Source organism: Schistocerca piceifrons, chromosome 4 (assembly GCF_021461385.2).
Source record: "Schistocerca piceifrons isolate TAMUIC-IGC-003096 chromosome 4, iqSchPice1.1, whole genome shotgun sequence".
Lineage (NCBI taxonomy): Eukaryota > Metazoa > Arthropoda > Insecta > Orthoptera > Acrididae > Schistocerca > Schistocerca piceifrons.
The window spans coordinates 840,057,045-840,081,041 of NC_060141.1; positions in this window are offsets into that span (position 1 = coordinate 840,057,045).

Here is a 23,997-nt window from a genome sequence, read left to right on the forward strand (position 1 = left end):
GAGCCGCTCAAACCACAATCTTCTTGTACTGAAGTTGGCATTGTGCCTTTTTTATTCAATCCCGATGCAATTTCTGTGTTTCATGGTCAATGTGAAATGCAAGGGATACAGTATACTGGCACTGGTGCATCGGAATCTAATACTGGTCTCTCAGGAGCCGCTCAAACCACAAACTCTTAGAAAATTCAGCTTCTTGTACTTAAGTTGGCATTGTCCCTTTTTTATTCAATCCCGATGCTATTTCTGTGATTCATGGTCAATGTGAAAGTCCAAAGGATACAGTAATCCTGCACTGGTGCATCGGAATCTAATACTGGTCTCCCAGGAGCCGCTGAAGTCTCAAACTCTTAGAAGATTCACTCTTCTTGTACTTAAGTCGGCATTGTCCCTTTTGTATTCAATCCCGATGCAATTTCTGTGTTTCATGGTCAATGTGAAGTTCCAAGGTATACAGTAAACCTGCACTGGTGCATCGGAATCTAATACTGGTCTGCCAGGAACCGCTCCCACCACAAACTATTAGAAGATTCACTCTTCTTGTACTGAAATCGGTGTTGTGCGTTTTGTATTCAATCCCCATGCAATTTCTGTGTTTCATGGTCAATGTGAAAGTCCAAATGATACAGTCAACCCCCACTGGTCCATCGGAATCTAATACTTGTCTCCCAGGAGCCGCTCAAAGCACAAACTCTTAGAAGAATCACTGATCTTGTACTTAAGTCGGCATTGTGCTTTTGTATTCAATCCCGATGCAATTTCTATGTTTCATGGTCAATAAGAATGTCCAAGGTATACAGTAAATTTGCACTGGTTCATCGAAATCTAATACTGGTCTCCCATGAGCCGCTCAAACCACAAACTCGGCATTGTGCCTTTTGTATTCAATCCCGATGCAATTTCCATGTTTGATGGTCAATGAGAATGTCCAAGGTATACAGTAAATTTGCACTGTTTCATCGAAATCTAATACTGGTCTCCCATGAGCCGCTCAAACCACAAACTCTTAGAAGATTCACTCTTCTTGTACTTAAGTCGTCATTGTGGCTTTTGTATTCAATCCCGATGCGATTTCTGTGTTTCATCGTCGATGTGAAGGTCCAAAGGATACAGTAAACCTGCACTGGTGCATCGGAATCTAATACTGGTATCTCAGGAGCCGCTCAAACCACAAACTCTTAGAAGATTCACTCTTCTGTTACTTAAGCCGGTATTGTGCATTTTGTATTCAATCCCGGTGCAATCTCTATGTTTCATGGTCAATGAGAATGTCCAAAGGATACAGTAAACCTGCACTGGTTCATCAGAATCTAATACTAGTCTCCCATGAGCCGCTCAAACCACAAACTCTTAGAAGATTCACTCTTCTTGTACTTAAGTCGTCATTGTGGCTTTTGTATTCAATCCCGATGCGATTACTGTGTTTCATCGTCGATGTGAAGGTCCAAAGGATACAGTAAACCTGCACTGGTGCATCGGAATCTAATACTGGTGTCTCAGGAGCCGCTCAAACCACAAACTCTTAGAAGATTCACTCTTCTTGTACTTAAGTCGGCATTGTGCCTTTTGAATTCAATCCCGATGCAATTTCTATGTTTCATGTTCAATGAGAATGTCCAAGGTATACAGTAAATTTGCACTGGTTCATCGATATCTAATACTGGTCTCCCATGAGCCGCTCAAACCACAGACTCGGCATTGTGCCTTTTGTATTCAATCCCGATGCAATTTCCATGTTTGATGGTCAATGAGAATTTCTAAGGTATACAGTAAATTTGCACTGTTTCATCGAAATCTAATACTGGTCTCCCATGAGCCGCTCAAACCACAATTTCTTAGAAGATTCACTCTTCTTGTACTTAAGTCGTCATTGTGGCTTTTGTATTCAATCCCGATGCGATTTCTGTGTTTCATCGTCGATGTGAAGGTCCAAAGGATACAGTAAACCTGCACTGGTGCATCGGAATCTAATACTGGTCTCTCAGGAGCCGCTTAAACCACAAACTCTGTGAAAATTCTCCTTCTTGAACTTAAGTCGGCATTGTCCCTTTTGTATTCAACCCCCGATGCAATTTCTGTGTTTCATGGTCAATGTGAAGGTCAAAGGGATACAGTATACCTGCACTGGTGCATCGGAATATAATACTGGTCTCCCAGGAGCCGCTGAAAGCACAAACTCCTAGAAGATTCATTCTTCTTGTACTTAAGTCGGCATTGTCCATTTTGTATTCAATTCCGATGCAATTTCTGTGTTTCATGGTCAATGTGAAGGTCCAAGGGATACAGTAAACCTGCACTGGTGCATCCGAATCTCTTACTGGTCTCCCAGGAGCCGCCCAAACCACAAACTCTTAGAAGATTCACTCTTCTTGTACTTAAGTCGGCATTGTCCCTTTTGTATTCATTCCCGATGCAATTTCTGTGTTTCATGCTGAATGTGAAGGACCAAGGGATACAGTAAACCTGCACTGGTGAATCGGAATCTAATACTGGTCTCCCTGTAGCCGTTCAAATTACAAACTCTTAGAAGATTCACTCTTCTTGTACTTAAGTCGGCATTGTGCGTTTTGTATTCAATCCCGATGCAATTTCTGTGTGTGATGGTCAATGTGAAGGTCCTAGGGATACAGTAAACCAACACTGGTGCATCGGAATCTAAAACTGGTCACACTGGAGCAGCTGAAAGCACAAACTCCTAGAGGATTATTTCTTCTTGTACTTAAGTCGGCATTGCCCTTTTTGTATTCAATCCGAATGCAAATTTTGTGTTTAATGGTCAATGTGAAGATACAAGGGATACAGGAAACCTGTACCGGTGCATCGGAATCTAATACTGGTCTCTCAGGAGCCGCTCAAACAACAAACTCTTAGAAAATTCACCTACTTGTACTTAAGTCGGCATTGTCCCTTTTGTATTCAATCCCGATGCACTCTCTGTGATTCATGGTCATTGTGAAAGTCCAAGGGATACAGTAATCCTGCACTGGTGCATCGGAATCTAATACTGGTCTTCCAGGAGGCACTGAAGTCACAAACTCTTAGAAGATTCACTCCTCTTTTACTTAAGTTGGTATTGTGCATTTTGTATTCAATCCCTATGCAATATCTGTGTTTCATCGTCGATGTGAAGGTCCAAAGGGTACAGTAAACCTGCGCTGGTGCATCGGAATCTAATACTGGTCTCTCAGGAGCCGCTCAAACCACAAACTCTTTGAAAATTCTCCTTCTTGAACTTAAGTCGGCATTGTCCCTTTTGTATTCAACCCCCGATGCAATTTCTGTGTTTCATGGTCAATGTGAAGGTCAAAGGGATACAGTATACCTGCACTGGTGCATCGGAATATAATACTGGTCTACCAGGAGCCGCTGAAAACACAAACTCCCAGAAGATTCATTCTTCTTGTACTTAAGTCGGCATTATCCATTTTGTATTCAATTCCGATGCAATTTCTGTGTTTCATGGTCAATGTGAAGGTCAAAGGGATACAGTAAACGTGCTCTGGTGCATCGGAATCTAATACAGGTCTCCCACTAGACGCTCAAAGCACATACTCTTCGAAGATTCACATTACTTGTGCTTAAGTTGGCATTATGAGTTTTGTATTCATTCCCGATGCAATTTCAGTGTTTCATGGTCAATGTGAAGGTCCAAGGGATACAGTATACCTTCACTGGTGCATCGGAATCTAATGCTGGTCTGCCAGGAGCCGCTGAAACCACAAAGTCTTAGAAGATTCACTCTTCTTGTACTTAAGTCGGCATTGTGCCTTTTGTGTTCAATCCCGAAGCAATTTCTGTGTTTTATACACAATGTGAAGGTCCAAGGGATACGGTAAACCTGCACTGGTGCATCGGAATAAAATTCTGGTCTCCCAGGAGCCGCTCAAAGCACAAACTCATAGAAGATTCACTCTTCTTGTACTTAAGCCGGTATTGTGCATTTTGTATTCAATCCCGGTGCAATCTCTATGTTTCATGGTCAATGAGAATGTCCAAAGGATACAGTAAACCTGCACTGGTTCATCAGAATGGAATACTAGTCTCCCATGAGCCGCTCAAACCACAAACTCTTAGAAGATTCACTCTTCTTGTACTTAAGTCGTCATTGTGGCTTTTGTATTCAATCCCGATGCGATTTCTGTGTCTCATCGTCGATGTGAAGGTCCAAAGGATACAGTAAACCTGCACTGGTGCATCGGAATCTAATACTGGTGTCTCAGGAGCCGCTCAAACCACAAACTCTTAGAAGATTCACTCTTCTTGTACTTAAGTCGGCGTTGTGCCTTTTGTATTCAATCCCGATGCAATTTCTTTGTTTCATGGTCAATGAGAATGTCCAAGGTATACAGTAAATTTGCACTGGTTCATCGAAATCTAATACTGGTCTCCCATGAGCCGCTCAAACCACAAACTTTTAGAAGATTCATTCTTCTTGTACTTAAGTCGGCATTCTGCATTGTGTATTCAATCCCGATGCAATTTCTGAGTTTCATAGTCGATGTGAAGGTCCAAATGATACAGTCAACCTGCACTGGTGCATAGCAATCTAATACTGGTCTCCCAGGAGCCGCTCAAAGCACAAACTCTTAGAAGATATACTGTTCTTGCACTTAAAACGACATTGTGCCTAATGTATTCAATCCCGATGCAATTTCTGTTTCATGGTCAATGTGAAGGTCCAAGGGATACAGTAAACCTGCACTGGTGCATCGGAATCTAATAGTGGTCTCCCAGGAGCCGCTCAAACCACAAACTCTTAGAAGATTCACTCTTCTTGTACTTAAGTCGGCATTGTGCCTTTTGTATTCAATCCCGATGCAATTACTGTATTTCATGCTCAATTTGAAGGTCCAAAAGATAAAGTAAACCTGCACTGGTGAATCGGAATCTAATACTGGTCTGCCTGGGGCCGGTCAAACCACAAACTCTTAGAAGATTAGCTCTTCTTGTACTTAAGTCGGCATTGTCCATTTTGTATTCAATCCCGATGCAATTTCTGTGTTTCATGCTCAATTTGAAGGCCCAAAACATACAGTAAACCTGCACTGGTGAATCGGAATCTAATACTGGTCTGCCTGGAGCCGTTCAAAGTACAAACTCTTAGATGATTCACTCTTCTTGTACTTAAGTCGGCATTGTGCCTTTTGTATTCAATCCCGATGCAATTTCTGTGTTTCATGGTCAATGTGAAGGCCCAAGGGATACAGTAAACCCGCAGTGGTGCATCGCAATCTAATACTGGTCTCCCAGGAGCCGCTCAAACCAAAAACCCTTATAAGATTCACTCTTCTTGTACGTAAGTCGGCCTTGTCCCTTTTGTATTCATTCCCGTTGCAATTTCTGTTTTTTCCTGCTCAATGTGAAGGTCCAAGGGATACAGTAAACCTGGACTGGTGAATCGGAATCTAGTACTGGTCTCCGTGGAGCCGTTCAAAGTACAAACTCTTAGAAGATTCACTCTTCTTGTACTTAAGGCTGCATTGTGTTTTTCGTATTCAATCCCGATGCAATTTCTGTGTATCATGGTCAATATGAAGGTCCAAGGGATACAGTATACCTGCACTGGTGCATCGGAATATAATACTGGTCTCCCAGGAGCCGCTGAAAGCACAAACGCCTAGAAGATTTATTCTTCTTGTACTTAAGTCGGCATTGTCCATTTTGTATTCAATTCCGATGCAATTTCTGTGTTTCATGGTCAATGTGAAGGTCCAAGGGATACAGTAAACCTGCACTGGTGCATCCGAATCTCTTGCTGCTCTCCCAGGAGCCGCCCAAACCACAAACTCTTAGAAGATTCACTCTTCTTGTACTTAAGTCGGCATTGTCCCCTTTTGTATTCATTCCCGATGCAATTTCTGTGTTTCATGCTGAATGTGAAGGTCCAAGGGATACAGTAAACCTGCACTGGTGCATAGGAATCTGATACTGGTCTCCCAGGAGCCGCTGAAAGCACAAATTCCTAGAGGATTCATTCTTCTTGTAGTTTAGTCGGCATTGTCCATTTTGTATTCAATCCCGTTGCAGTTTCTATGTTTCATGGTCAATGTGAATGTCCAAAGGATACAGTAAACGTGCACTGGTTCATCGGAATCTAATACTAGTCTCCCATGAGCCGCTAAAACCACAAACTCTAAGAAAATTCACCTTCTTGTCCCTTTTGTATTCAATCTCCATGCAATTTCTGTGTTTCGTGGTCAATGTGACGGTCAAAGGCATACAGTAAACGTGCACAGGTGCTTTGGAATTTAATACAGGTCTCCCAGCAGACGCTCAAAGGTTAAAGTCTTCGAAGATTCAGACTAGTTGTGCTGAAGTTGGCATTGTGAGTTTTGTATTCAATCCCAATGCGATTTCTGTGTTTCATGGTCAATGTGAAGGTCCAAGGGATACAGTAAGCATACACTGGTGCATCGGAATCTAATACTGGTACGCCAGGAGCCACTGAAACCACTAACTCTTAGATGATTCAGTCTTCTTGTACTTAAGTCTGCATTGTGCCTTTTGTATTCAATCCCGATGCAATTTCTGTGTTCCACGGTCAATGTGAAGGTCCAAGGGATACAGTAAACCCGCAGTGGTGCATCGGAATCTAATACTGGTCTCCCAGGAGCCGCTCAAACCACAAACCCTTATAAGATTCACTCTTCTTGTACCTAAGTCGGCCTTGTCCCTTTTGTATTCATTCCCGTTGCAATTTCTGTGTTTCCTGCTCAATGTGAAGGTCCAAGGGATACAGTAAACCTGGACTGGTGAATCGGAATCTAGTACTGGTCTCCGTGGAGCCGTTCAAAGTACAAACTCTTAGAAGATTCACTCTTCTTGTACTTAAGTCTTCATTGTGCTTTTTGTATTCAATCCCGATGCAATTTCTGTGTATCATGGTCAATATGAAGGTCCAAGGGATACAGAATACCTGCACTGGTGCATCGGAATATAATACTGGTCTCCCAGGAGCCGCCGAAAGCACAGACTCCTAGAAGATTCGTTCTTCTTGTACTTAAGTCGGCATTGTCCATTTTGTATTCAATTCCGATGCAATTTTTGTGTTTCATGGTCAATGTGAATGTCCAAGGGATACAGTAAACCTGCACTGGTGCATCCGAATCTCTTACTGGTCTCCCAGGAGCCGCCCAAACAATACACTCTTAGAAGATTTACTCTTCTTGTACTTAAGTCGGCATTGTCCCTTTTGTATTCATTCCCGATGCAATTTCTGTGTTTCATGCTGAATGTGAAGGTCCAAGGTATACAGTAAACCTGCACTGGTGAATCGGAATCTAATACTGGTCTCCCTGTAGCCGTTCAGATTACAAACTCTTAGAAGACACACTCTTCTTGTACTTAAGTCGGCATTGTGCCTTTTGTATTCAATCCCGATGCAATTTCTGTGTGTGATGGTCAATGTGAAGGTCCTAGGGATACAGTAAACCTGCACTGGTGCATCGGAATCTAAAACTGGTCTCCCAGGAGCAGCTGAGAGCACAAACTCCTAGAGGATTATTTCTTCTAATACTTAAGTCGGCATTGTCCCTTTTGTATTCAATCCGAATGCAATTTTTGTGTTTCATGGTCAATGTGAAGATCCAAGGGATACAGGAATCCTGTACCGGTGCATCGGAATCTAATACTGGTCTCTCAGGAGCCGCTCAAACCACAAACTCTTAGAAAATTCACCTACTTGTACTTAAGTCGTCATTGTCCCTTTCGTATTCAATCCCGATGCAATTTCTGTGTTTCATGGTCAATGTCAAGTTCCAAGGGATACAGTAAACCTGCACAGGTTCATCGGAATCTAATACTGGTCTGTCAAGAGCCGCTCCAACCACAAACTCTTAGAAGATTCACACTTCTTGTACTTAAATCGGCATTGTGCATTTTGTATTCAATCCCGGTGACATTTCTCTGTTTCATGGTCAATGTGAAGGTCCAAGATATACAGTAAACCTGCACTGGTGCATCGGAACCTAATACTGGTCTCCCAGAAGCCGCTGAAAGCACAAATTCCTAGAGGATTCATTCTTCTTGTACTTTAGTCGGCATTGTAGATTTTGTATTCAATCCCGATGCAATTTCTGTGTTTCATGGTCAATGTGAATGTCCAAAGGATACAGTAAACGTGCACTGGTTCATCGGAATCTAATACTAGTTTCCCATGAGCCGCTAAAACCACAAACTATTAGAAAATTCACCTTCTTGTCCCTTTTGTATTCAATCTCCATGCAATTTCTGTGTTTAATGGTCAATGTGACGGTCAAAGGGATACAGTAAACGTGCACAGGTGCTTTGGAATTTAATACAGGTCTCCCAGGCGACGCTCAAAGCTTAACGTCTTCGAAGATTCACACTACTTGTGCTTAAGTTGGCATTGTGAGTTTTGTATTCAATCCCGATGCGATTTCTGTGTTTTATGGTCAATGTGAAGCTCCAAGGGATACAGTAAGCATGCACTGGTGCATCGGAATCTAATACTGGTCCGCCAGGAGCCGCTCAAAACACAAACTCTTAGAAGATTCACTCTTCTTGTACTTAAGTCGGAATTGTCCATTTGGTATGCAATCCCGATGCAATCTCAGTGTTTCATGGTCAATGTGAAGGTCTAAATGATACAGTCAAACTGCACTGGTGCATGAGAATGTAATACTGGCCTCCCAGGAGCCACTCAAAGCACAAACCCTTAGAAGATCACTCTTCTTGTACTTAAGTCAGCATTGTGCCTTTTGTAAGCAATCCCGTTGCAATTTCTGTGTTTCAGAGTCAATGAGAAGGTCCAAGGGATACGTTAAACCTGCGCTGGTTCATCGGAATCTAATACTGGTCTCTTATGAGCCGCTTAAACTACAAACTCTTAGGAGATTCACTCTTCTTGTACTTAAGTCGGCATTGTGCTTTTTCCAGTCAATCCCGATGCGATATCTGTGTTTCATGGTCAACGTGAAGGTCCAAGGGATAGAGTAAACCTGCACTGGTGCATCGGAATCTAATACTGGTCTCCCAGGAGCCGCCGAAAGTGCTAACCCCCAAGGGATTCATTCTTGTTGTACCTATGTCGGCATTGTCCTTTTGTAATCAATCCCGATGCAATTTCTGAGTTTCATGGTCAATGTGACGGTCCAAATGATACAGTAAACCTGCACTGGTGCAACGGAATCTAATACTGGTCTCCTAGGAGCCGCTCAAAGCACAAACTCTTAGAAGATTCATTCTTCTTGTACTTAAGTCGGCAATGTTCCTTTTGTAATCAATGCCGATACGATATCTGTGTTTCATGTCCAATGTGAAGGTCCAAGGGATACAGTAAACGTGCACTGGTGCATTGGAATCTAATACTGGTCTCTCAGGAGCCGCTCAAACCACAAACTCTTAGAAAATTCACCGTCTTGTACTTAAGTCGGCATTGTCCCTTTTATATTCAATCCCGATGGAATTTCTGTGAATCATGGTCGATGTGAATGTCCAAGGGGTACAGTAAACCTAGACTGGTGAATCGGAATCTAATACTGGTCTCCGTGGAGCCGTTCAAAGTACAAACTCTTAGAAGATTCACTCTTTTTGTACTTAAGTCTTTATTGTGCCTTTTGTATTCAATCGCGATGCAATTTCTGTGGTTCATGGTCAATGTGAAGGTCCAAGGGATACAGTATACCTGCACTGGTGCATCGGAATCTAATACCGGTCTCCCAGGCGCCGCTGAGAGCACAAGTCCTAGAAGATTCATTCTTCTTGTACTTAAGTCGGCATTGTCCATTTTGTATTCAATCCCGATGCAAATTCTGTGGTTCATGGTCAATGTGAATGTCCAAGGGATACAGTAAAGCTGCACAGGTGAATCGGAATCTAATACTGATCTCCCTGTAGCCGTTCAAATTACAAACTCTTAGAAGATTCACTCTTCTTGTACTTAAGTCGGCATTGTGCCTTTTGTATTCAATCCCGATGCAATATCTGTGTGTCATGGTCAATGTGAAGGTCGTAGGGATACAGTAAACCTGGACTGGTGCATCGGAATCTAATACTGGTCTCCCAGGAGCAGCTGAAAGCACAAGCTCCTAGAGGATTATTTCTTCTTGTACTGAAGTCGGCATTGTCCCTTTTATATACAACCCGGATGCAATTTCTGTGTTTCATGGTCAATGTGAACGTCCAAGAGATACAGTAAACCTGCACTGGTGCATCGGAATCTAATGCTGTTCTCTCAGGAGCCGCTCAAACCACAAACTCTTAGAAATTTCTTCTACTTGTACTTAAGTCGGCATTGTCCCTTATGTATTCATCCCCATGCAATTTCTGTGATTCATGGTGAATGTGAAAGTCCAAGGGATACAGTAATCCAGCACTGGTGCATCGCTATCTAATACTGGTTTCCCAGGAGCCGCTGAAACCACAAGCTCTTAGATGATTCACTCTTCTTGCACTTAATTCGACATTGTGCCTAATGTATTCAATCCCGAGGCAATTTCTGTGTTTCATGGTCAATGTTAAGGTCCAAGGGATACAGTAAACCTACACTGGTGCATCGGAATCTAATACTCGTCTCCCATGAGCCGCTCAAACCACAAACTCTTAGAAGATTCACTCTTCTTGTACTTAAGTCGGCATTCTGCCTTTTGTATTGAATCCCGATGCAATATCTGTGTTTCATAGTCAATGTGAAGGTCCAAATGATACAGTCAACCTGCACTGGTGCATCGCAATCTAATACTGGTCTCCCAGGAGCCGCTTTAAGCACAAACTCTTAGAAGATTCAATCTTCTTGCACTTAAGTCGACATTGTGTCTTATGTATTCAATCCCGATGCAATTTCTGTGTTTCATGGTCAATGTGAAGGTCCAAGGGATACAGTAAACCTGCACTGGTGCATCGGAATCTAATACTGGTCTCCCAGGAGCCGCTCAAACCACAAACTCTTAGAAGATTCACTCTTGTTGTACTTAAGTCGGCATTGTCCCTTTTGTATTCAATCCCGATGCAATTTCTGTGCTTCATGCTCATTATGAAGGTCCGAAAGATACAGTAAACCTGCAATGGTGAATCAAAATGTAATAGTGGTCTCCCTGGAGCCGTTCAAAGTACATACTCTTAGTAGATTCACTCTTCTTGTACTTAAGTCGGCATTGTGCATTTTGTATTCAATCCCGATGCAATTTCTGTGATTCATGGTCAATACGAAGGTCCAAAGGATACAATAAACCTGCACTGGTGCATCGGAATCTAATACTGGTCTCCCAGGAGCCGCTCAAACCACCAACTCTTAGATGATTCACTCTTCTTGTACTTAAGTCGGCATTGTGCCTTTTGTATACTATCCCGATGCAATTTCTGTGTTTCATTGTCAATTTGAAGGTCCAGGGGATACAGTAAACACGTACTGGTGCATCGGAATGTAATACTGGCCTCCCAGGAGCCGCGCAAAGCACAAACCCTTAGAAGATCACTCTTCTTGTACTTAAGTCGCCATTGTGCCTTTTGTATTAAATCATATTGCAATTTCTGTGTTTCATGGTCAATGAGAAGGTCCAAGGGATACGGTAAACCTGTGCTGGTTCATTGGAATCTAATACTGGTCTCCCATGAGCCGCTCAAACCACAAACTCTTAGGTGATTCACTCTTCTTGAACTTAAGTCGGCATTGTGCCTTTTCCATTCAATCCCGATGCGGTATCTGTGTTTCATGGTCAATGTGAAGGTCCAACGGATACAGTAAACCTCCACTGGTGCATCGGAATCTAATACTGGTCCCCCAGGAGCTGCAGAAAGCACTAACTCCTAAAGGATTCACTCTTCTTGTACTTGAGTCGGCATTGTGCTTTTGTATTCAATGCAGATACGATTTATGTTTTTCATGGTCAATGTGAAGGGCCAAGGGATACAGTAAACCTGCACTGGTGCATCGGAATCTAAAACTGGTCTCTCAGGAGCCGCTCAAACCACAAACTCTTAAAAAATTCACGGTCTTGTACTTAAGTCGGCATTGTCCCTTAAATATTCAATCCCTATGGAATTTCTGTGATTCATGGTCAATGTGAAGGTCCAAGGGTTAGAGTAAAGCTGCAGTAGTGCATCGGAATCTAATAGTGATCTCCCAGGAAACGCCCAAACAAACCACATCCAATGAGAAGATTTACTCTTCTTGTACTTAAGTCTGCATTGTGCGTTTTGTATTAGAGCCCGACGCAATATCTGTGTTTCAACGTCAATGTGAAGGTCCAAGGGGTAGAGTAATGCTGTAGTAGTTCATCGGAATCTAATACTGATCTTCCAGGAAACGCTCAAAGCAAACCACAAGCAATGAGAAGATTTACTCTTCTTGTCCTTAAGTCGGCATTGCGCCGTTTGTATTAAATCCCGTGGCAAATTCTTTGTTTCATCGTCAATGTGAAGGTCCAAGGGATAGTGTAAAGCTGGAGTAATGCATCGGAATCTATTACTGATCTAACAGGAAATGCTCAAACAAACCACAAACAATGAGAAGAATTAACCTTCTTTTACTTAAGTCGTCGTTGTGCCTTTTGTATTAAATCCGGACGCAATTTCTGTGTTTCATCGTCAATTTGAAGGTCCAAGGGATAGAGTAAAGTTGCAGTAGTGCATCGGAACCTAATACTGATCTCCCAGAAAACGCTCAAAACAAACCACAAACAATGAGAAGATTTACTCTCCTTGTACTTAAGTTGACATTGTAAAAATTGTTTTACATCCCGACGCAATTTATGTGTTTAATCGACAATCTGAAGGTCCAAGGGATACAGTAAAGCTGCAGTAGTGCATCGGAACATAATACTGATCCCCCAGAAAAAGCCCAAACAAACCACATACAATGCGGAGATTTAACCTTTTTGTACTTAAGACAGCATTGTGCCTTTTGTATTAAATACCGACTCAATTTCTATGTATCATGGTCAATGTGAAGGTCCAAGCGATAGAATAAAGCTGCAGTAGTGCATCGGAATCTATTACTGATCCCCCAGGAAACGCACAAAGCAAACCACAAAAATTGAGAAGATTTACTCTTCTTGTACTTAAGTCGGCATTGTGCATTTTGTATTAAATTCCGATTCAATTTCTGTGCTTCATCGTCAGGGTCACGGTCCTAGGGACAGAGTAAAGCTGCAGTAGTGCATCGAAATATAATACTGATTCCCCAGAAAACGCTCAAACAAACCACATACAATGAGAAGATTTTACCCTTTTGTACGTAAGTCAGCATTGTGCCTTTTGTACTAAATCCCAACGCAATTTCTGTGTTTCATCGTCAATGTGAAACTCCAAGGGATAGAGTAAAGCTGCAATAGTGAATCGGAATGTATTACTGATCTCCCAGGAAGCGCTCAAAACAAACTACAAACAATGAGAAGATTTACTCTTCTTGTACTTAAGTCGGCATTGTGCCTTTTGTATTAGAGCCCGACGCAATTTCTGTGTTCCATCGTCAATGTGAAGATCAAGAGATAGAGTAAAGCTGCATTAGTGCATCAGGATCTAATACTGATCTCCCAGGAAACGCTGAAAGCAAACCGCAAACAGTGAGAAGATTTACTCTTCTTGTACTGAAGTTGACATTGTGAATTTTGTTTTAAATCCCGACGCAATTTCTGTGTCTCATCATCAATCTGCAGGTCCAAGGGATACAGTAAAGCTGCAGTATTTCATCAGAATGTAATACTGATCTTCCAGGAAACGCTCAAAGCAAACCACAAACAATGAGAAGATTTACTCTTCTTGTCCTTAAGTCGGCATTGTGCCTTTTGTATAAAATCCCGACGCATTTTGTGTGTTTCATCGTCAATGTGAAGGTCCAAGGGATAGCGTAAAGCTGCAGTAGAGTATCGGAATCTAGTACTGATCCTCCAGGAAAAGCTCAAAGCAAACCACAAACATTGGGAGGATTTACTCTTCTTGTACTTATGTCGGCATTGTGCCTTTTGTATTAAATCCCGACGCAATTTCTGCGTTTCATCGTTAGGGTGAAGGACCAAGGGATAGAGTAAAGCCGCAGTAGTGCATGAGAATCTAATACTGATCTCCCAGGAAACGCTCAAAGCAAACCCAAAACAAAGAGAATATTTACTCTTCTTGTTCTTAAGTCGGCATTGTGCCTTTTGTATTAAATCCTTACGCATTTTCTGTGTTTCATCGTCAATGTGAGAGTCCAAGGGATAGAGTAAATCTACAGTAGTGCATCGGAATTTAGCACTGATCCCCAAGGAAACGCTCAAAGCAAACCACAATCAATTAGGAGATTTACTCTTCTTGTACTTATGTCGGTATGGTGCCTTTTGTATTAAATCATGACACCATTTCAGTGTTCCATCGTGAATGTGAAGGTCCAAGGGATAGAGGAAAGCTCCAATAGTGCATCGGAATCTAATACTGATCGCCTAGGAAACGCTCAAATCAAAACACAGACAATTAGAAGCTTAACTCTTCTTGTACTTAAGTCGGCATTGTGCCATTTGTATTAGAGCCCGACGCAATTTCTGTGTTCCATCGTGAATGTGAAGGTCCAAGGGATAGAGTAAAGCTGCAGTAGTGCATCGGAATCTAATACTGATCTCCCAGGAAACGCTCAAAGCAAACCACAAACAATGAGAAGATTTAACCTTCTTTTACTTAAGTCGTCATTGCGCCTTTTGTATTAAATCCCGACGGAATTTCTGTGTTTCATCATCAATGTGAAGGTCCAAGGGATAGAATGAAGCTGCAGTAGCGCATTGGACTCTAATACTGATCTCCCGGGAAACGCTGAAAGCAAACCTTAAACAATGAGAGGATTTACTCTTCTTGTACTTATGTCGGCATGGTGCCTTTTGTATTAAATCTCGACCCAATTTCTGGGTTTCATCGTCAATATGAAGGTCCAAGGGATAGAGTAAAGCTGCAGTAGTGCATCAGAATCTAATTGTGATTTCCCAGAAAACGCTCAAAGCAAACGACGAACAATGAGAAGTTTCACTCTTATAGTACTTAAGTCGCCATTGTGAATTTGTATTAAATCCCGTGGCAATTTCTGTGCTCCATCGTCAATGTGAAGGTTCAAGAGATAGAGTAAAGCTGCAGTAGTTCATCGGAATCTAATACTGACCTCCCAGGAGACGCTCAAAGCAAACCACAAACAATGAGAGGATTTACTCTTCTTGTACTTGAGTCGGCATGGTGCCTTTTGTATTAAATCCCGACGGAATTTCTGTGTTTCATCATCAATGTGAAGGTCCAAGGGATAGAATGAAGCTGCAGTAGCGCATCGGACTCTAATACTGATCTCCCGGGAAACGCTGAAAGCAAACCTTAAACAATGAGAGGATTTACTCTTCTTGTACTTATGTCGGCATGGTGCCTTTTGTATTAAATCCCGACACCATTTCTGTGTTTAATCGTCAATGGGAAGGTCCAATCAATAGAGTGAAGGTGCACTAAAGCATCGGAATCTAATACTGAACTCCCAGTAAACGCTCAAAGCAAACCAAAAACAAAGAGAATATTTACTCTTCTTGTAATTACGTCGGCATTGTGCCTTTTGTATTAAATCCTTACGCATTTTCTGTGTTTCATCGTCAATGTGAAGGTCCAAGGGATAGAGTAAATCTGCAGTAGTGCATCGGAATCTAATACTGATCTCCCAGGAAACGCTCAAAGCAAACCACAAACAATGAGAAGATTTAACCTTCTTTTACTTAAGTCGTCACTGTGCCTTTTGTATTAAATCCCGACGGAATTTCTGTGTTTCATCATCAATGTGAAGGTCCAAGGGATAGAATGAAGCTGCAGTAGCGCATCGGACTCTAATACTGATCTCCCGGGAAACGCTCAAAGCTAACCACAAACAATGAGAATTTTTAACCTTCTTGTATGTAAGTCGGCATTGTGCCTTTCGTATTAAATCTCGACGCAATTTCTGGGTTTCATCGTCAATATGAAGGTCCAAGGGATAGAGTAAAGCTGCAGTAGTGCATCGGAATCTAATTGTGATTTCCCAGGAAACGCTCAAAGCAAACGACGAACAATGAGAAGTTTCACTCTTATAGTACTTAAGTCGCCATTGTGAATTTGTATTAAATCCCGTGGCAATTTCTGTGCTCCATCGTCAATGTGAAGGTTCAAGAGATAGAGTAAAGCTGCAGTAGTTCATCGGAATCTAATACTGACCTCCCAGGAGACGCTCAAAGCAAACCACAAACAATGAGAGGATTTACTCTTCTTGTACTTGAGTCGGCATGGTGCCTTTTGTATTAAATCCCGACGGAATTTCTGTGTTTCATCATCAATGTGAAGGTCCAAGGGATAGAATGAAGCTGCAGTAGCGCATCGGACTCTAATACTGATCTCCCGGGAAACGCTGAAAGCAAACCTTAAACAATGAGAGGATTTACTCTTCTTGTACTTATGTCGGCATGGTGCCTTTTGTATTAAATCCCGACACCATTTCTGTGTTTAATCGTCAATGGGAAGGTCCAATCAATAGAGTGAAGGTGCACTAAAGCATCGGAATCTAATACTGAACTCCCAGTAAACGCTCAAAGCAAACCAAAAACAAAGAGAATATTTACTCTTCTTGTAATTACGTCGGCATTGTGCCTTTTGTATTAAATCCTTACGCATTTTCTGTGTTTCATCGTCAATGTGAAGGTCCAAGGGATAGAGTAAATCTGCAGTAGTGCATCGGAATCTAATACTGATCTCCCAGGAAACGCCCAAAGCAAACCACAAACAATGAGAAGATTTAACCTTCTTTTACTTAAGTCGTCACTGTGCCTTTTGTATTAAATCCCGACGGAATTTCTGTGTTTCATCATCAATGTGAAGGTCCAAGGGATAGAATGAAGCTGCAGTAGCGCATCGGACTCTAATACTGATCTCCCGGGAAACGCTCAAAGCTAACCACAAACAATGAGAATTTTTAACCTTCTTGTATGTAAGTCGGCATTGTGCCTTTCGTATTAAATCTCGACGCAATTTCTGGGTTTCATCGTCAATATGAAGGTCCAAGGGATAGAGTAAAGCTGCAGTAGTGCATCGGAATCTAATTGTGATTTCCCAGGAAACGCTCAAAGCAAACGACGAACAATGAGAAGTTTCACTCTTATAGTACTTAAGTCGCCATTGTGAATTTGTATTAAATCCCGTGGCAATTTCTGTGCTCCATCGTCAATGTGAAGGTTCAAGAGATAGAGTAAAGCTGCAGTAGTTCATCGGAATCTAATACTGATCTCAGAGAAAACGCTCAATGCAAACCGCAAACAATGAGAAGATTTACTCTTATTGTACTTAAGTTGACATTGTAAATTTTGTTTTAAATCCCGACGCAATTACTGTGTTTCATCGTCTATGTGAGGGTCCATGGGATAGAGTAAAGATGCAGTAGTGCATCGGGAACTAATACTGATCTTCCAGGAAACGCTCAGAGCAAACCACAAACAATGAGAAGGTTTACTCTTCATGTACTTAAGTTTGCATTGTGCCTTTTGTACTAAATCCCGACGCAATTTCAGTCTTTCATCGTCAAAGTGAAGATTCAAGAAATAGAGTAAAGCTGCAGTAGCGGATCGGAATCTAATACTGATCTCCCAGGAAACGCTCAAAGCAAACCACTAACAGTGAGAGGATTTACTGTTCTTGTACTTAAGTCGGCATTGTGCCTTTTGTATTAAATCCCGACATCATTTCTGTGTTTCATCGTCAATGTTCAGGTGCAAACGATAGAGTAAAGCTGCACTAGTACATCGGAATATAATACTAAACTCCCAGAAAACGCTCAAAACAAACCACAAACAAAGAGAATATTTACTCTTCTTTTACTTAAGTCGGCATTGTGCCTTTTGTATAAAATCCCGACGCTTATCTGTGTTTCATCGTCAATGTGAAGGTCCAAGGGATAGCGTAAAGCTCCAGTAGAGCATCGGAATCTAGTACTGACCCTCCAGGAAAAGCTCAAAGCAAACCAAAAACAAAGAGAATATTTACTCTTCTTGTACTTAAGTCGGCATTGTGCCTTTTGTATTAAATCCCGACGCAATTTCTGCGTTTCATCGTTAGGGTGAAGGACCAAGGGATAGAGTAAAGCCGCAGTAGTGCATGAGAATCTAATACTGATCTCCCAGGAAACGCTCAAAACAAACCAAAAACAAAGAGATTATTTACTCTTCTTGTACTTAAGTCGGCATTGTGCCTTTTGTATTAAATCCTTACGCATTGTCTGTGTTTCATCGTCAATGTGAAGGTCCAAGGGATAGAGTAAATCTGCAGTAGTGCATCGGAATCAAGTACTGATCCCCAAGGAAACGCTCAAAGCAAACCACAATCAATTAGAAGATTTACTCTTCTTTTACTTAAGTCGGCATTGTGCGTTTTGTATTAGAGCCCGATGCAATTTCTGTGTTCCATCGTGAACGTGAAGGTCCAAGGGATAGAGGAAAGGTGCAATAGTGCATCGGAATCTAATACTGATCTCACAGGAAACGCTCAAAGCAAACCGCAAACAGTGAGAAGATATACTCTTCTTGTACTAAGTTGATATTGTAAATTTTGTTTTAAACCCCGACGCAATATCTGTGTGTAATCGTCAATCTGAAGGTCCAAGGGATAGAGTAAAGCTGCAGTAGTTCATCGGAATCTAATACTAATCTTCCAGGAAACGCTCAAAGCAAACCACAAACAATGAGAAGATTTACTCTTCTTGTTCTTAAGTCGGCATTGTGCCTTTTGTATTAAATCCCGTGGCAATTTCTGTGTTTCATCGTCCATGTGAAGGTCCAAGGGATAGTGTAAAGCTGAAGTAGCGCATGGGAATCTACTACTGATCTAACAAGATACGCTCAAACAAACCACAAACAATGAGAAGATTTAACCTTCTTTTACTTAAGTCGTCATTGTGCGTTTTGTATTAAATCCGGACGCAATTTCTGTGTTTCATCGTCAATGTGAAGGTCCAAGGGATAGAGTAAAGCTGCAGTAGTGCATCGGAATGTAATACTGATCTCCCAGGAAACGCTCATAGCAAACCATAAACAATGAGTATTTTTAACCTTCCTGTACGTAAGTCGGCATTGTGCCTTTCGTATTAAATCTCGACGCAATTTCTGGGTTTCATCGTCAATGTGAAGGTCCAAAGGATAGAGTAAAGCTGCAGTAGTGAATCGGAATCTAATTTTGATCTCCCAGGAAACGCTCAAAGCAAACCACGAACAATGAGAAGATTCACTCTTCTAGTACTTAAGTCGCCATTATGACTTTTGAATTAAATCCCGTGGCAATTTCTGCGCTCCATCGTCAATGTGAAGGTTGAAGAGATAGAGTAAAGCTGCAGTAGTGCTTCGGAATCTAATACTGATCTCAGAGGAAACGCTCAATGCAAACCGCAAACAATGAGAAGATTTACTATTATTGTACTTAAGTTGACATTGTAAATTTTGTCTTAAATCCCGACGCAACTTCTGTGTTTCATCGTCTATGTGAAGGTCCACGGGATAGAGTAAAGCCGCAGTAGTGCATCGGGAACTAATACTGATCTTCCAGGAAACGTTCAAAGCAAACCAGAAACAATGAGAAGGTTTACTCTTCATGTACTTAAGTCAGCATTGTGCCTTTTGTATTAAATCCCGACGCAATTTCAGTCATTCACGTCAATGTGAAGGTCCAAGGGATAGCGTAAAGCTGCAGTAGAGCATCGGAATCTAGTACTGATTCTTCAGGAAACGCTCAAAGCAAACCACAAACAATGAGAAGATTTACTCTTCTTGTTCATAAGTCGGCGTTGTCCCTTTTGTAATAAATCCCATGGCAATTTCTTTGTTTCATTGTCAATGTGAAGGTCCAAGGGATAGTGTTAAGCTGAAGTAGTGCATCGGAATCAATTACTGATCTAACAGGAAACGCTCAAACAAACCACAAACAATGAGAAGAAAAACTCTTCTTGTACTTAATTCGGCATTGTGCCTTTTGTATTAAATCCCGACGCAATTTCTGTGCTTCATTGTCAATGTGAAGGTCCAAGGGATAGAGTAAAGCTGCAGTAGTGCATCGCAATCTGATACTGATTTCCCAGGAAACGCTCAAAGCTAACTACAAACTGTAAAGGATGAGCCAGACAATAAGGGATTTTACTTTATTATATGAGCCTCCAACCGGTAACTTCATTTCTCCAATACGGCCAAGCCACGGCCGGCACTGTTGGCTGCCTGTAAATTCTTTCATCCCACGGTCTAGTAACAGGAAGTCAGCACCGATAAAGGGCACCTTGTTCACGCGCCTCTCTCGTGTGCTGACGAGGTAACGCCGCCCCAGGCGTCGCTTAGCAGGCAATGCTCTGGAAAGTTCCATGCCGCCCGCACGGTTTGCTCGGTCCTGACCAATCAGGGCGGAGGAAGCCGCGTGGTGCGTCGAACATACCCGGCCGCCCGTCGCCGGGCTCGCTCTCTTGTATTCTTGCTCACCCGCGAGTCGGATGCGCGCCCTGTAGCTTTGAACATCCCCCGCTTCTCCCGGTGCTGCAGCACTGTGGACTTAGTTTTGGCAGACAACAACTTTCGGTAGCTTCGCGAACAATGTTCGCCAAATTGTAAGCTCTGGCTCACCCTCACGTCCCTAGGCATATGTAGCCCCTTTTCATCATGCTTTAGCCAATAAATGGCCTTTCTCTAAAAATTACTCTATTATCCCATAACGCCCACCGCCTGCCCATACCAGCCATCCTGTACAATTGGTGTCAGAAGTTTGGATCCGTTCCCGTAGTGACTTTGTCGCTACACTAAATTTTTCCCGGCAAAACGCCGTGCACTTCGCGCATGGAATGCGCCAACCGGCCGCCACGTTTGCTGCACGTGGGCCGTGGCTGCGCCAGTGAACACGCACAGGGCGCGCGCTGCAGCGAGGCAGCCCACGCTAGTCAGCCACGTGAGCCGCACGCCTCCGCGCTGCCCGCTGCCTGAGTTCGAGGGGCCTGCGCTGCGCTGCGGGACCTGCCGGGCCGCCGTCATCCGCCGTTGTCACCGACGCGCCAGGGGCTGCCGCCATCGCCGACCGGCCGAGCCAGCGCCGTCCGCCGCCAACACATTCGCCGCCGCCCGAGGGTCCGGACGCCGCCGCCGCCGCCGCCGCCGCCGCCAATGCGTCGCACCATCGCCATCACCATGTAAGTCGCCGCGATGCTTACAACTATATCTTCGACGATCTTCCGCCGCTGGATTGAGAATCTTTGTGGCCGTCCTTTTTTTGTAACAATCATTACTTTTTTCTGGTCACTAGCGTCCCATAAAATTGTAAACATGCCGATAGGGACACGAGCGACGGAACGGGATACCCCCGTAGAGGTACCTGCCTCGCAAGACCCGCTCGAAGCCATAAATGCACAAATGCGCCAGTTATTCGCACAAAATCAGGAGCTACTTGAGCATAACCGCGTCTTGAAACAGACGCTGGAAGCTAGTGCGCGAACTTCCATACCTGTGGCTAGCTCCGCCCCTGCAACTAACACTAATTCTGTCTCTAATACAAACGCCACAATTTCTGCTAACATGGCGACTGTAAGCAATTTTCCTGCGGCTGATTTCATTCTCACCTTTTCTGGGAAGTCCCACGAAAATGTGGCTATGTTCTTACAAAATATTCGTGATGTGGGTCGCACGTGTGCCTGGCCGGATGATCTATTGGTCAATGTAGCCAGACTGAAGTTGACAGGGGAAGCCCGAATGTTCATAGAAACGGTGGACGAATTGCGTGACACGCACGAATTTGAAGAATTGGCCCGCGGATTGACTACGCGTTATTCCGATACCAGAGGTACCGCATATTACAGAGATCAATTATCAACCCTTAGGCAGAAGCCTAATGAGAATTTTGATGCCTTTGCAGATCGCATACGAGCAGTGTCTTGTCGTACCTACAAGCTAGGTGAAAATGCCAGTGAAAACAGAATTTTGCGCTCAGAAGCCGAAGCGCGTGCAATTGATGCATTTGTTCGCGGTATTGACCCCCGCATCGGAGGAGAAGTCAAAGCAGCCTCCCCCACTTCTCTGTTTGAAGCTGTTCGTTTGGCAATGCTACGCGAAGAGGTGTTGCGTTTTTGCGCTGCCGCCCCGCGCCCAACGAACCCAGTACCGGTCCCAGCAAAAGAAGTATTTTGTCAGCGTTGTGGGAAGCCCAACCATACGGCAATGCGCTGTCGCGCGCCGTATTGCACTATTTGCCAGACAGTAGGTCATGCTAATAATGTTTGCTCCACAAACTCACCATTTTCAAATCAGATGCGCGGCCACCGCCGCAACGCGGGGTCGAATCAGGGAAACGCTTGGGGGGGGCAGGTTCCGCCACACACCCGCGCCCCCGACAAAAATAATACACCTGGTTAGGACCGAAAAGTGTAAAAAGTTGGAACACGTTAGTCTATTTGGCGTACTCGGGAACAAATCAGTTAGAATTTTAGTTGATACTGGTGCTCAAGTTAGTGTATTGTTTGTGGAGAAAAATGATCGAAGGGTGTTACAGCCACCCCGGTACAATATCAGTGGCCTTGGAGAGGAAGTAATTGTCCCTGCAGGTTCGTGTGTAGTGATCTTGCAAATAGACGGTGGTAAATACAGACAGAGGATGGAGGTAGTGAGGCTAAAGAAGGGTGAATTTGACATCATACTAGGGAATGACTTCCTGCACCGTTATCAGGGGATAGTGGATTATCGAACGCGAACTGTGCAGTTCGGCGAAGCAATTCACCGATTTGCCAGTGCGCACCCCTGTCAGACGCTAGGGAGCTGCGAAAGGCGCTGTTGACAGTCTCCCATAAAACCGCAGATGTGGGCGATAAAAACCACTGACCCCGTGAGGATAAAAGGCGGAAGTGGAAAGATTCTCTGGATAGATGTCAAAAATCAAGAACAGCCCAAGACAGACATTCTGGTTGACCCGCTCACCCAGAATGATGTTTTAGATCGTCAGTCAGTACATATAAAGAGAAGTATCTGCCGACCGGAGAGGAGACAGAAGGGTTTTGCGATACCAGTAAGTATAGATAATTTTGGTGTAAAAGATGTTGTGATACCGAAGGGTACTATTGTTGCCAGTGGTCAGGAAATTTTTGAGGAAATAAGAGGAGCTGAGAAGCAACGAAATAAAGATAAGAAAGGCAGGAAAGGAAAGAAATGTTCAGTTAGAGAAGTGCGATATGTCGCGTCGACGATAAGGAGTCAGTTAGAAGAGAAGTTAGGTCATTTAAATAGTGAGGAGAAAAGGATGTTGCAGCCCGTATTAGAGGAATTTTCGTGGTTGTTTGAAGAGAGGTAGTTTCTACCGGCCACGGATTTGGTTCAGCACGAAATTCCGACCGGAGAAGCTCGGCCTATTACGCCAGTAGTTCCACCCAAAAAAGCAAGGAAAAAGGTAATACAACCGCCTAGACAGCAAGGTAGATATGCTCTAAGGTCAAATCCCTATGATTTGCGTTCCTGAAAGTAGGTCTGGAATGGTATGTAAACAGTTGGAAAAGTCCTGCATGCAGCAAGAGAATTAATTGACGGAAAACACCGTAGTTACTATACATTTAATTAAATTGTGCATGTTAGATATAAGTAGACATAAGAATTGGCAACTGTTGGTAACTGGTAATAAAATTTATGACGTCACATGTTAATGGAAGTGACTGAAGTTATGTGATCATTTTGTCTTGTCATTTGAAGTCTCCATTCATGTTATCGTAGCAGTCGAGAATTAAAACCACAAACATTCTTTAATCATGGAATTAAGGGGAAAGTTGTCCTTGTCAAAAGAACACGTAGAGAAAGAATCAGTTAATCTTGTATATTTCAAAGAGATTCACATTTCACTTGTTAATTTAGTGAATAGTGCACGAACACAGGTATTAAAGCTTTACCATAAAAACATGATACTAATACGCCTTCGTAACTGCCAATAGATCCGTGACTACATGCAGCCGTCTACCTGTACTTTGAAAGACGCCCTATTACATGTATGTTTTGCTAAATGATCACACAACGATAATAACAAGAATAAATACGT